General features: G+C 41.3%; 1 pseudogene; it reads left to right on the forward strand.

Moving 5' to 3' along the window:
* LOC125599745 overlaps nucleotides 1-6,758 on the forward strand; it is a 28,756-nt pseudogene extending 21,998 nt beyond the window's left edge.
* Nucleotides 6,759-12,355: the final 5,597 nt, after the last annotated feature.

Raw genomic sequence — 12,355 nt, forward strand, 5'->3', positions numbered from 1 at the left:
CAACACTCCCCCTCAAGCTTGAGACTCTCACAGGAACAAGCTTGAATGGATTGCTTCATGATCCTCACACACACACCATTGCCGCTTCTCTTCTGATCTTGCCATCTTCATGGAATGCTTGTGGAAGCTTCAGCTATCTCTCCAATCACTTCACACTAGAAGCCGCCTTGATAGAGTTGCCTTCATCTTCTCACAGCCAAGAGTACTCTGTCTTAGTTTGAGTACTCTCTTGAATAGACTCGCCACAGCCTAAGCCCGGATGGCTCCTTCTTCAAATGGTTGCAATGGACTTCTTGGATCGCTTGGAAGCTCACTAAACTCCCCTCCTCAAGCTTGGATTGAGTATAGGTCCAAGCTTGCAAGTGAGCTTCAGTGAGACTTCACACCAGTGGCGCATCACCACTTCTTTCTCAACTCTCCATTGCTCCACACAATGGGCAAAGTCTTCCTCTTTCAACTCGGATGGATGGTGAACCAAGAACACCTCTTGTGAACCTGAAACATCACTCAAACTCCAGCAAAGATAAGACACAAGTGCATTGGGTCAACCCTTGATGCATCATCAAGTTTGAACACCAATGTCTTTAAGCAATGCAACAGATTAAACTAGACATTTTCAAGTTCTAATCTTTGCAAGCAAACTCTCTAAGCACTAGCATGATCCTAACAGATTCAATACAAGCTACTTAGGCAATTTAAAGCTTCTTTACTCAGCATTTAGACATGAATCTAATGCTTCAATGTAAGACAGCCATTTGACAGTATGCACTAACCTTAATCAGTTTTAATTCATGAATGCAACAATACAATTCATCACACATTCATTTATAACTTAGGCTAAGCATTACTATCATCACTTAACATCAGACAATGCATTACTTTCAATCTGTTTTCAGTTCATGAGCTTCAAACAATATCATTTCACCTTTAGCAAACTCATTACTTAACAGGAGCAAGCATTTTACTCTTTAAACACTAAACAAGCCTTTAAAGCATCCTGGGACAGATTCAACTAATTATATTTAGCAATCACACATTATCCTCAGGTTTTTCAATCAATACACATCACACTAACCAGGCAATAACACAACACAAGCTCATTATCAAGAAGGTTTTAAGAATCGCTTACACAAGGAACCAGGTTGGTTCCTTAAGCCTCCAAAGGCAATCTGGCCATGATATGGTTGGATTCAAGAGTCTAGGTCGTCACCCAACTCCTTCTCCTTCAGTCCATGGCCTCCTTCTTGTTTCTCACACCCAAAGACCCCTCCTTTCTTCATACTTCAAACCGGCTTCTCTTAGCTTCATCTTTCTTGTATCCGGATGTGATAAGCTCTTGGACAAGGAGCTTTGGCTTGAGGTTCATGACGCCTCTCCATCCTCCTCTGCTTCCAAAGAGACACTCTCCATCAGGTAAAGACAGGCACGGTTGAGAGATAAGGAGAACACTCCATGCTTCAAGCTTCTTTCTTCTTCAAGAACTAAACTCGGCTGGTAATGTCTTCAAGGGTTTGGTTTGAGCTGAGATGAGAGCTGTGGATTTGCGGAAGCTCAGCTCAGGTTCTGATGAACCTGGCTCTGATACCATATGAGATTTGAGAGCTCTGGCTGTGTATGTGTATGAGAAGCCATTAGAGGCAAAGAATAAGGTCTTGAACTAGTTGAATAAGAGGTCTGATGAAACTAGTATGAACTTGAATCAGAAACAAAGAGACTTAGAGAGATTAAGAGATTAGAGACTAAGAAAGGGGTAGATTAAGAGAATCTGATCAAGAACACACTTTTATATTTATGAAGGAGATGGGGAAAACCCCCATACTCTCTTAAGAGAGCTTTCAATTTCGTCCATACACATGCCTTATATAGGCTTTACATGTTTGCAACCTTAGAAACCTAAATCTAATGGATAGAAATGACTTGAGAGGAATGGATGGTGAGGATGAGTTGGTCTTGTTGTAATCTGAGTGATGTGTGCTGATTGGCTAAGCTGGCTCACTTTAATTCAAACCAAGGCTGAGGTTTGATTGGTTCTTCTTAGGCTCCTTTGTATCTGTCCACAGATCAGTCTAGGTGCATGGTCGTGGCTGCCTTCCTCTTTACAGCTCCAGCCAGCCTGTCCATACCCCAAAGTAACCAATCAGCTCCACACAGCATCTTCTTGATTCCCTTTGACTAGATTCAAACCTTGGTGCCTTATCCATATACTATGCACTCTTCACATCCTGAATAGTGAATAGTTAACCTGAATAGTGACTAGTGATTCACTATTCACTTTTACACCAACTTGCATAAACTTCTCCAATCTTACTGTGGTAACTCTCCAAAGTTACTGTGGTAACTTTGGAGTTACTGTCTGACCCAAATCTTCTCTAAATGGTGTCTAAGTCCCTCCTGGACTTAACCCTATCTTTGCACACTCATCAGACCACTTCTGAAGCCTTAAGACTCTCCCAAAGCCTTAACATACAATCTCTGAAGATCTTGCCATGTCTTTGCACAAGCACCAACTCAACTCATCACTTTTGCTTCTCCACTTCTTCTCTTCAAGTTAACAGAGAGAAGTAGCCATAGCTCCGGTTCAAGACGTAGCAGTAGAAGATCTCGACGTGATCATGAGGGCCGGAGGCATAGACGCAATGAGCTATCAGGATTAAAGCTTAAGATCCCTCCTTTCCATGGTAAAGCTGATCCAGATGCCTATCTTGAGTGGGAGAAGAAGATCGAACTCGTGTTCAACTGTCAGCATTACTCAGAGACTAAGAAGATTCAAGTAGCTGCTACCGAGTTCAATGACTATGCATTGAGCTGGTGGGATCAGTTGGTTACAAACAAGAGGCGCAATGGTGAATTTCCCATTGAAACATGGGCGGAGATGAAAGCTGTGATGCGCAAGAGGTTTGTACCAAGCCATTATCACCGTGATCTTCATCAAAAGCTGAGACTACTCACACAAGGATCAAAGTCTGTAGAGGAATACTTTCAAGAGATGGAGTTGCTTATGCTAAGAGCTTGTGTATCTGAGGACAGTGAAGCAACCATGGCACGATTTCTTGGTGGACTCAACCGTGAGATACAAGATAGAGTGGAGATGCAACACTACTTGGAAATAGAGGAGATGCTACACAAAGCTATCTTGGTGGAACAACAAGTTAAGAGAAGAAGTCATGCGCGTGGCAGCTATGGTTCCAATAGATACCAGACCTCTAAGGAAGATAAGCCGAGCTATCAAAAGGAGAGCAAGCCACAGCCAAAAGAAGAAGCCAAGTCTAGTAGCATCTACAACAAAGATAAGGGGAAAGTGGAAGCTACAAGCTCGCGTGCAAGAGATGTGAAGTGTTTTAAGTGCCAAGGACGTGGTCACTATGCTAATGAGTGTACCAATAAACGTGTGATGATCCTTCATGCTAATGGAGAGTATGAATCTGCTGATGAGGAGACAGAGGCCGAAGAAGATCACAGTTCAGAAGAGGAGTATGTTGCCAATCCGGTCGCTGGAAGGTTGCTAGTTGCTAGAAGAACCTTGAGTCTTCAAAGCAAGACCGAAGAAATGGAGCAAAGAGAGAATCTCTTCTATACTAGATGTCTAGTGCAAGGAAAGGTCTGTAGTCTTATTGTGGATGGAGGCAGTTGTGTCAACGTTGCGAGTGAGACTATGGTTAAAAAGTTGGGTTTAAGGGTCCAAAAGCATCCTAAACCATATAGACTCCAATGGCTCAATGAAGAGGGCGAGATGAGAGTATCTACTCAGGTTATGGTTCCCTTAGCCATTGGTAAATATGAAGATGAGATTCTTTGTGATGTGTTGCCTATGGAAGCTGGACACATTCTCCTTGGAAGGCCGTGGCAATCAGATAGACGTGTGATACATGATGGGTATGCCAACAAGCACACCTTTGAGTTTAAAGGGAGAAAGACAGTTCTTGTGCCTATGACTCCTAAGGAAGTTCAGATTGATCAGCTTCAGCTACAAAAGAAGAAAGAGATAGATCTTCCCGCTGAATCAACAAAGCAACTAAACTTCTATGCCAAGTCTGGTGATGAATATCAAGATGTTTTTCCAGAAGATAGTCCCAATGGACTACCACCAGTGCGAGGGATTGAGCACCAAATTGATTTTGTGCCCGGTTCTACACTTCCCAATAGGCCAGCATACAGAACCAATCCGGTGGAGACCAAAGAACTACAAAGGCAAGTGGAGGAACTGATGGAGAAAGGGCATATCAGAGAGAGCATGAGTCCTTGTGCTGTGCCAGTGCTACTTGTGCCCAAGAAAGATGGAAGCTGGCGCATGTGTGTTGACTGCAGAGCCATCAACAATATCACTGTAAAGTATCGCCATCCTATTCCTAGATTAGATGATATGCTTGATGAATTGCATGGTTCTTGCATATTTTCTAAGATTGATTTGAAAAGTGGATACCATCAGATTAGGATGAAAGAAGGAGATGAATGGAAAACTGCATTCAAAACTAAACATGGTCTATATGAGTGGTTAGTCATGCCATTTGGATTAACCAATGCACCTAGTACATTCATGAGATTAATGAATCATGTTCTTAGATCATTCATTGGCATATTTGTTGTGGTATACTTTGATGACATCCTTGTATACAGTAAGAGCTTTAATGATCATATAGAACATCTTAGAGCTGTTCTTGATGTGCTTAGAAAGGAATCTCTTTTTGCTAACCTTAAGAAGTGTACTTTTGGAACGGATCACTTGGTCTTTTTAGGCTTTATTGTGGGTGCAGATGGGGTTAAAGTTGATCCGGAGAAAGTGAGAGCAATTCAAGAATGGCCAATTCCAAAAACTATAAGTGAAGTAAGGAGCTTCCACGGCCTTGCTGGCTTCTACCGACGGTTTGTGAAAGACTTTAGCACCATAGCAGCCCCATTGACTGAGGTGATCAAGAAAGAAGTTGGATTCAAATGGGGAGAAGCACAAGAACTTGCCTTTCAATGCCTAAAAGAGAAGCTTACTAATGCCCCTCTTCTTATACTTCCTGATTTCAATAAAACTTTTGAAATTGAATGTGATGCCTCAGGAATTGGAATTGGTGCTGTTCTTATGCAGGAGAAGAGACCCATAGCTTATTTCAGTGAGAAGCTTGGAGGCGCCACTCTCAACTATGCAACTTATGATAAGGAATTGTATGCCTTGGTGAGAGCCTTGCAGACTTGGCAGCATTACTTGTGGCCCAAGGAGTTTGTGATACACACGGATCATGAGTCTCTCAAGTACTTGAAAGGACAGAACAAGCTCAGCAAGAGACACGCAAGATGGGTAGAATTCATAGAAACCTTTCCTTATGTCATCAAGTACAAACAAGGTAAAGAAAACATAGTTGCTGATGCACTATCTCGAAGGTATGTTCTCTTGAACACTCTTGATGCTAAGCTATTAGGTTTGAGCAGATTAAAGAAATGTATGAATCTGATCCAGATTTTAAAGAAGCTTATAACTCTTGTGAGAAATTTGCTGTTGGACATTATTTTAGACATGATGGATTCCTCTTTTATGATAATAGACTGTGTGTGCCTAATTGTTCTTTGAGAGACTTGTTTGTTAGGGAATCTCATGGAGGAAGTCTCATGGGTCACTTTGGTATTGCAAAGACTCTTAAAACTTTGCAGGATCATTTCTTTTGGCCTCGGATGAAAAGAGATGTGGAGAAACTATGTGAGAGATGTGCAACTTGCAAGCAAGCCAAGTCTAAGGTTCAGTCTCACGGTTTGTATACTCCTCTCCCTATACCTTATCATCCTTGGAATGACATATCTATGGATTTCATTGTTGGATTGCCTAGAACTAGGACTGGGAAGGATTCTATCTTTGTTGTTGTTGACAGGTTCTCAAAAATGGCACATTTCATAGCATGTCACAAAACTGATGATGCATTGCATGTAGCTAATCTGTTCTTTAAGGAGATTGTGCGTTTACATGGCATGCCTAGAACATAGTTTCTGATAGAGATACTAAGTTTCTTAGTTATTTTTGGAAAACTCTTTGGTCTAAGCTAGGCACTAAGTTGTTGTTCTCCACTACTTGTCATCCGCAAACTGATGGACAGACTGAAGTAGTTAATAGAACTCTAGGAACACTCTTGCGTGCATTCATTAAAAAGAATCTGAAATCTTGGGAAGACTATCTGCCACATTGTGAATTTGCATATAATCATGCTGTGCATTCTGCTTCTAAGTTTTCACCCTTTGAAATTGTTTATGGGTTCAATCCCACCTCTCCTTTGGATTTAATTCCTTTACCTGAGTGTGAAAGGGTCAGTTTGGATGGCAAAAAGAAGGCAGAGATGGTGAAACAACTCCACGAGCAAGCTAGGCTCAACATTGAAGAGAAAACTAAGCAGTATGTCAAGCATGCCAACAAAGGAAGGCGTGAGATGGTCTTTAAGGAGGGTGATAAAGTTTGGGTTCATTTGAGAAAAGAGAGGTTTCCTAATGAGAGGAAGTCAAAGCTTATGCCAAGAATTGATGGACCTTTTGAGATCACAAAGAAGATCAGCAACAATGCCTACAAGATTGATCTCCAAGATGAACCTGATTTGAGGTCAAATCCTTTTCAAGAGGGAGGGGATGATATGATCATGGACCAGCCAGCTGATGGAGATAGAGATGGCGAGTTTAGAGATGAACCAGCTAAAGAAGATGAGGTCTTATCCATTCTTAAAGGTCCCATGACTCGAGCCAGAGCTAGGAAACTCAAAGAAGCTATTGGAGGACTAATCAGGAAGTCCTTGGAGCAAGAAGAATGTCTTGGAGGAAGCTTGATACTTCAAGATACGCTTATCACCATTCAAGCCATCTTACCATCAAGTTGAGTATCATCTAGGCTAGCAAGCTATGTGTGCTCTTTTCCTATCATTGTTTTTGTCCCATTGGGTTTTGCAATGATAGGTTTTTAACGAGGCCATAGTCTTGCTATCTTATCACCTAGTTGATACTCTCGGACCAAACCACATGAAGAACCTTATGCTATCTTTACTTCTAAGTATTTATGTCTTTCATTTTCGAAAACTCTATCTAAGTTGTGTCTTTACTTCTACATTAATTGGAGGAGCCTGTTCCTTTAATTTCGAAATGCTTGGAGCCTGTTCCAAGCCTTTCACTATATATATGTGTAACTCGGCAACCCTAGCATCTATCAAGTTTTCTTTCATTTAAACCTTTGTGTTTTCTTCTCCCTTGCTTTCACGAGTTAAGAGAGTGTCTGGTGAGTAGTATCCAGTCTGTTGGTGTGTAATATCCAACGCCCAAGGGCTTTAGAAAGGTGTGTCATATCCGATCTAAGCCTAGGAGTATCAAGGAGCCTTTCCGCAGCCTCTTGTGTCACCATTCGATCCACAACCTTGATAAACTTGAGTCTTTGATTCGTTTATGCAAGGATCTATCCAAACCATCCAGAGAAGGGTCCTAGGATCTCATTAACCAGGAAGTTGAATAAATCTCATAGGAGTTGGCAAGAATAAGTTATCCAACTTTCAAATCAGGTGCTTCCTGTTTCCCAGTTTGGGAATAGGACAGCTTCTTCGTCGTTCCAATCAAACCAGGATGAATCACTTTGTGAGAAGCTTGATTTGGATACATAAAGTGGTGGAGAATCACCAGGAAGTTGAATAAATCTCATAGGAGTTGGGATGAAGAAGTTATCCCACTTTCAAATCAGGTGATTCCAGTTTCCCAGTTTGGGAATAGGACAGCTTCTTCGTCGTTCCAATCAAACCAGGATGAATCACTTTGTGAGAAGCTTGATTTGGATACATAAAGTGGTGGAGAATCACCAGGAAGTTGAATAAATCTCATAGGAGTTGGGATGAAGAAGTTATCCCACTTTCAAATCAGGTGATTCCAGTTTCCCAGTTTGGGAATAGGACAGCTTCTTCGTCGTTCCAATCAAACCAGGATGAATCACTTTGTGAGAAGCTTGATTTGGATACATAAAGTGGTGGAGAATCACCAGGAAGTTGAATAAATCTCATAGGAGTTGGGATGAAGAAGTTATCCCACTTTCAAATCAGGTGATTCCAGTTTCCCAGTTTGGGAATAGCACAGCTTCTTCGTCGTTCCAATCAAACCAGGATGAATCACTTTGTGAGAAGCTTGATTTGGATACATAAAGTGGTGGAGAATCACCAGGAAGTTGAATAAATCTCATAGGAGTTGGGATGAAGAAGTTATCCCACTTTCAAATCAGGTGATTCCAGTTTCCCAGTTTGGGAATAGGACAGCTTCTTCGTCGTTCCAATCAAACCAGGATGAATCACTTTGTGAGAAGCTTGATTTGGATACATAAAGTGGTGGAGAATCACCAGGAAGTTGAATAAATCTCATAGGAGTTGGGATGAAGAAGTTATCCCACTTTCAAATCAGGTGATTCCAGTTTCCCAGTTTGGGAATAGGACAGCTTCTTCGTCGTTCCAATCAAACCAGGATGAATCACTTTGTGAGAAGCTTGATTTGGATACATAAAGTGGTGGAGAATCACCAGGAAGTTGAATAAATCTCATAGGAGTTGGGATGAAGAAGTTATCCCACTTTCAAATCAGGTGATTCCAGTTTCCCAGTTTGGGAATAGCACAGCTTCTTCGTCGTTCCAATCAAACCAGGATGAATCACTTTGTGAGAAGCTTGATTTGGATACATAAAGTGGTGGAGAATCACCAGGAAGTTGAATAAATCTCATAGGAGTTGGGATGAAGAAGTTATCCCACTTTCAAATCAGGTGATTCCAGTTTCCCAGTTTGGGAATAGGACAGCTTCTTCGTCGTTCCAATCAAACCAGGATGAATCACTTTGTGAGAAGCTTGATTTGGATACATAAAGTGGTGGAGAATCACCAGGAAGTTGAATAAATCTCATAGGAGTTGGGATGAAGAAGTTATCCCACTTTCAAATCAGGTGATTCCAGTTTCCCAGTTTGGGAATAGGACAGCTTCTTCGTCGTTCCAATCAAACCAGGATGAATCACTTTGTGAGAAGCTTGATTTGGATACATAAAGTGGTGGAGAATCACCAGGAAGTTGAATAAATCTCATAGGAGTTGGGATGAAGAAGTTATCCCACTTTCAAATCAGGTGATTCCAGTTTCCCAGTTTGGGAATAGGACAGCTTCTTCGTCGTTCCAATCAAACCAGGATGAATCACTTTGTGAGAAGCTTGATTTGGATACATAAAGTGGTGGAGAATCACCAGGAAGTTGAATAAATCTCATAGGAGTTGGGATGAAGAAGTTATCCCACTTTCAAATCAGGTGATTCCAGTTTCCCAGTTTGGGAATAGCACAGCTTCTTCGTCGTTCCAATCAAACCAGGATGAATCACTTTGTGAGAAGCTTGATTTGGATACATAAAGTGGTGGAGAATCACCAGGAAGTTGAATAAATCTCATAGGAGTTGGGATGAAGAAGTTATCCCACTTTCAAATCAGGTGATTCCAGTTTCCCAGTTTGGGAATAGGACAGCTTCTTCGTCGTTCCAATCAAACCAGGATGAATCACTTTGTAAGAAGCTTGATTTGGATACATAAAGTGGTGGAGAATCACCAGGAAGTTGAATAAATCTCATAGGAGTTGGGATGAAGAAGTTATCCCACTTTCAAATCAGGTGATTCCAGTTTCCCAGTTTGGGAATAGGACAGCTTCTTCGTCGTTCCAATCAAACCAGGATGAATCACTTTGTGAGAAGCTTGATTTGGATACATAAAGTGGTGGAGAATCACCAGGAAGTTGAATAAATCTCATAGGAGTTGGGATGAAGAAGTTATCCCACTTTCAAATCAGGTGATTCCAGTTTCCCAGTTTGGGAATAGCACAGCTTCTTCGTCGTTCCAATCAAACCAGGATGAATCACTTTGTGAGAAGCTTGATTTGGATACATAAAGTGGTGGAGAATCACCAGGAAGTTGAATAAATCTCATAGGAGTTGGATGAAGAAGTTATCCCACTTTCAAATCAGGTGATTCCAGTTTCCCAGTTTGGGAATAGGACAGCTTCTTCGTCGTTCCAATCAAACCAGGATGAATCACTTTGTGAGAAGCTTGATTTGGATACATAAAGTGGTGGAGAATCACCAGGAAGTTGAATAAATCTCATAGGAGTTGGGATGAAGAAGTTATCCCACTTTCAAATCAGGTGATTCCAGTTTCCCAGTTTGGGAATAGGACAGCTTCTTCGTCGTTCCAATCAAACCAGGATGAATCACTTTGTGAGAAGCTTGATTTGGATACATAAAGTGGTGGAGAATCACCAGGAAGTTGAATAAATCTCATAGGAGTTGGGATGAAGAAGTTATCCCACTTTCAAATCAGGTGATTCCAGTTTCCCAGTTTGGGAATAGCACAGCTTCTTCGTCGTTCCAATCAAACCAGGATGAATCACTTTGTGAGAAGCTTGATTTGGATACATAAAGTGGTGGAGAATCACCAGGAAGTTGAATAAATCTCATAGGAGTTGGGATGAAGAAGTTATCCCACTTTCAAATCAGGTGATTCCAGTTTCCCAGTTTGGGAATAGGACAGCTTCTTCGTCGTTCCAATCAAACCAGGATGAATCACTTTGTGAGAAGCTTGATTTGGATACATAAAGTGGTGGAGAATCACCAGGAAGTTGAATAAATCTCATAGGAGTTGGGATGAAGAAGTTATCCCACTTTCAAATCAGGTGATTCCAGTTTCCCAGTTTGGGAATAGGACAGCTTCTTCGTCGTTCCAATCAAACCAGGATGAATCACTTTGTGAGAAGCTTGATTTGGATACATAAAGTGGTGGAGAATCACCAGGAAGTTGAATAAATCTCATAGGAGTTGGGATGAAGAAGTTATCCCACTTTCAAATCAGGTGATTCCAGTTTCCCAGTTTGGGAATAGGACAGCTTCTTCGTCGTTCCAATCAAACCAGGATGAATCACTTTGTGAGAAGCTTGATTTGGATACATAAAGTGGTGGAGAATCACCAGGAAGTTGAATAAATCTCATAGGAGTTGGGATGAAGAAGTTATCCCACTTTCAAATCAGGTGATTCCAGTTTCCCAGTTTGGGAATAGGACAGCTTCTTCGTCGTTCCAATCAAACCAGGATGAATCACTTTGTGAGAAGCTTGATTTGGATACATAAAGTGGTGGAGAATCACCAGGAAGTTGAATAAATCTCATAGGAGTTGGGATGAAGAAGTTATCCCACTTTCAAATCAGGTGATTCCAGTTTCCCAGTTTGGGAATAGCACAGCTTCTTCGTCGTTCCAATCAAACCAGGATGAATCACTTTGTGAGAAGCTTGATTTGGATACATAAAGTGGTGGAGAATCACCAGGAAGTTGAATAAATCTCATAGGAGTTGGGATGAAGAAGTTATCCCACTTTCAAATCAGGTGATTCCAGTTTCCCAGTTTGGGAATAGGACAGCTTCTTCGTCGTTCCAATCAAACCAGGATGAATCACTTTGTGAGAAGCTTGATTTGGATACATAAAGTGGTGGAGAATCACCAGGAAGTTGAATAAATCTCATAGGAGTTGGGATGAAGAAGTTATCCCACTTTCAAATCAGGTGATTCCAGTTTCCCAGTTTGGGAATAGGACAGCTTCTTCGTCGTTCCAATCAAACCAGGATGAATCACTTTGTGAGAAGCTTGATTTGGATACATAAAGTGGTGGAGAATCACCAGGAAGTTGAATAAATCTCATAGGAGTTGGGATGAAGAAGTTATCCCACTTTCAAATCAGGTGATTCCAGTTTCCCAGTTTGGGAATAGGACAGCTTCTTCGTCGTTCCAATCAAACCAGGATGAATCACTTTGTGAGAAGCTTGATTTGGATACATAAAGTGGTGGAGAATCACCAGGAAGTTGAATAAATCTCATAGGAGTTGGGATGAAGAAGTTATCCCACTTTCAAATCAGGTGATTCCAGTTTCCCAGTTTGGGAATAGGACAGCTTCTTCGTCGTTCCAATCAAACCAGGATGAATCACTTTGTGAGAAGCTTGATTTGGATACATAAAGTGGTGGAGAATCACCAGGAAGTTGAATAAATCTCATAGGAGTTGGGATGAAGAAGTTATCCCACTTTCAAATCAGGTGATTCCAGTTTCCCAGTTTGGGAATAGCACAGCTTCTTCGTCGTTCCAATCAAACCAGGATGAATCACTTTGTGAGAAGCTTGATTTGGATACATAAAGTGGTGGAGAATCACCAGGAAGTTGAATAAATCTCATAGGAGTTGGGATGAAGAAGTTATCCCACTTTCAAATCAGGTGATTCCAGTTTCCCAGTTTGGGAATAGGACAGCTTCTTCGTCGTTCCAATCAAACCAGGATGAATCACTTTGTGAGAAGCTTGATTTGGATACATAA

The sequence above is a fragment of the Brassica napus genome, unplaced genomic scaffold, assembly GCF_020379485.1.
Source record: "Brassica napus cultivar Da-Ae unplaced genomic scaffold, Da-Ae ScsIHWf_1974;HRSCAF=2622, whole genome shotgun sequence".
Taxonomy (NCBI): Eukaryota; Viridiplantae; Streptophyta; class Magnoliopsida; order Brassicales; family Brassicaceae; genus Brassica; species Brassica napus.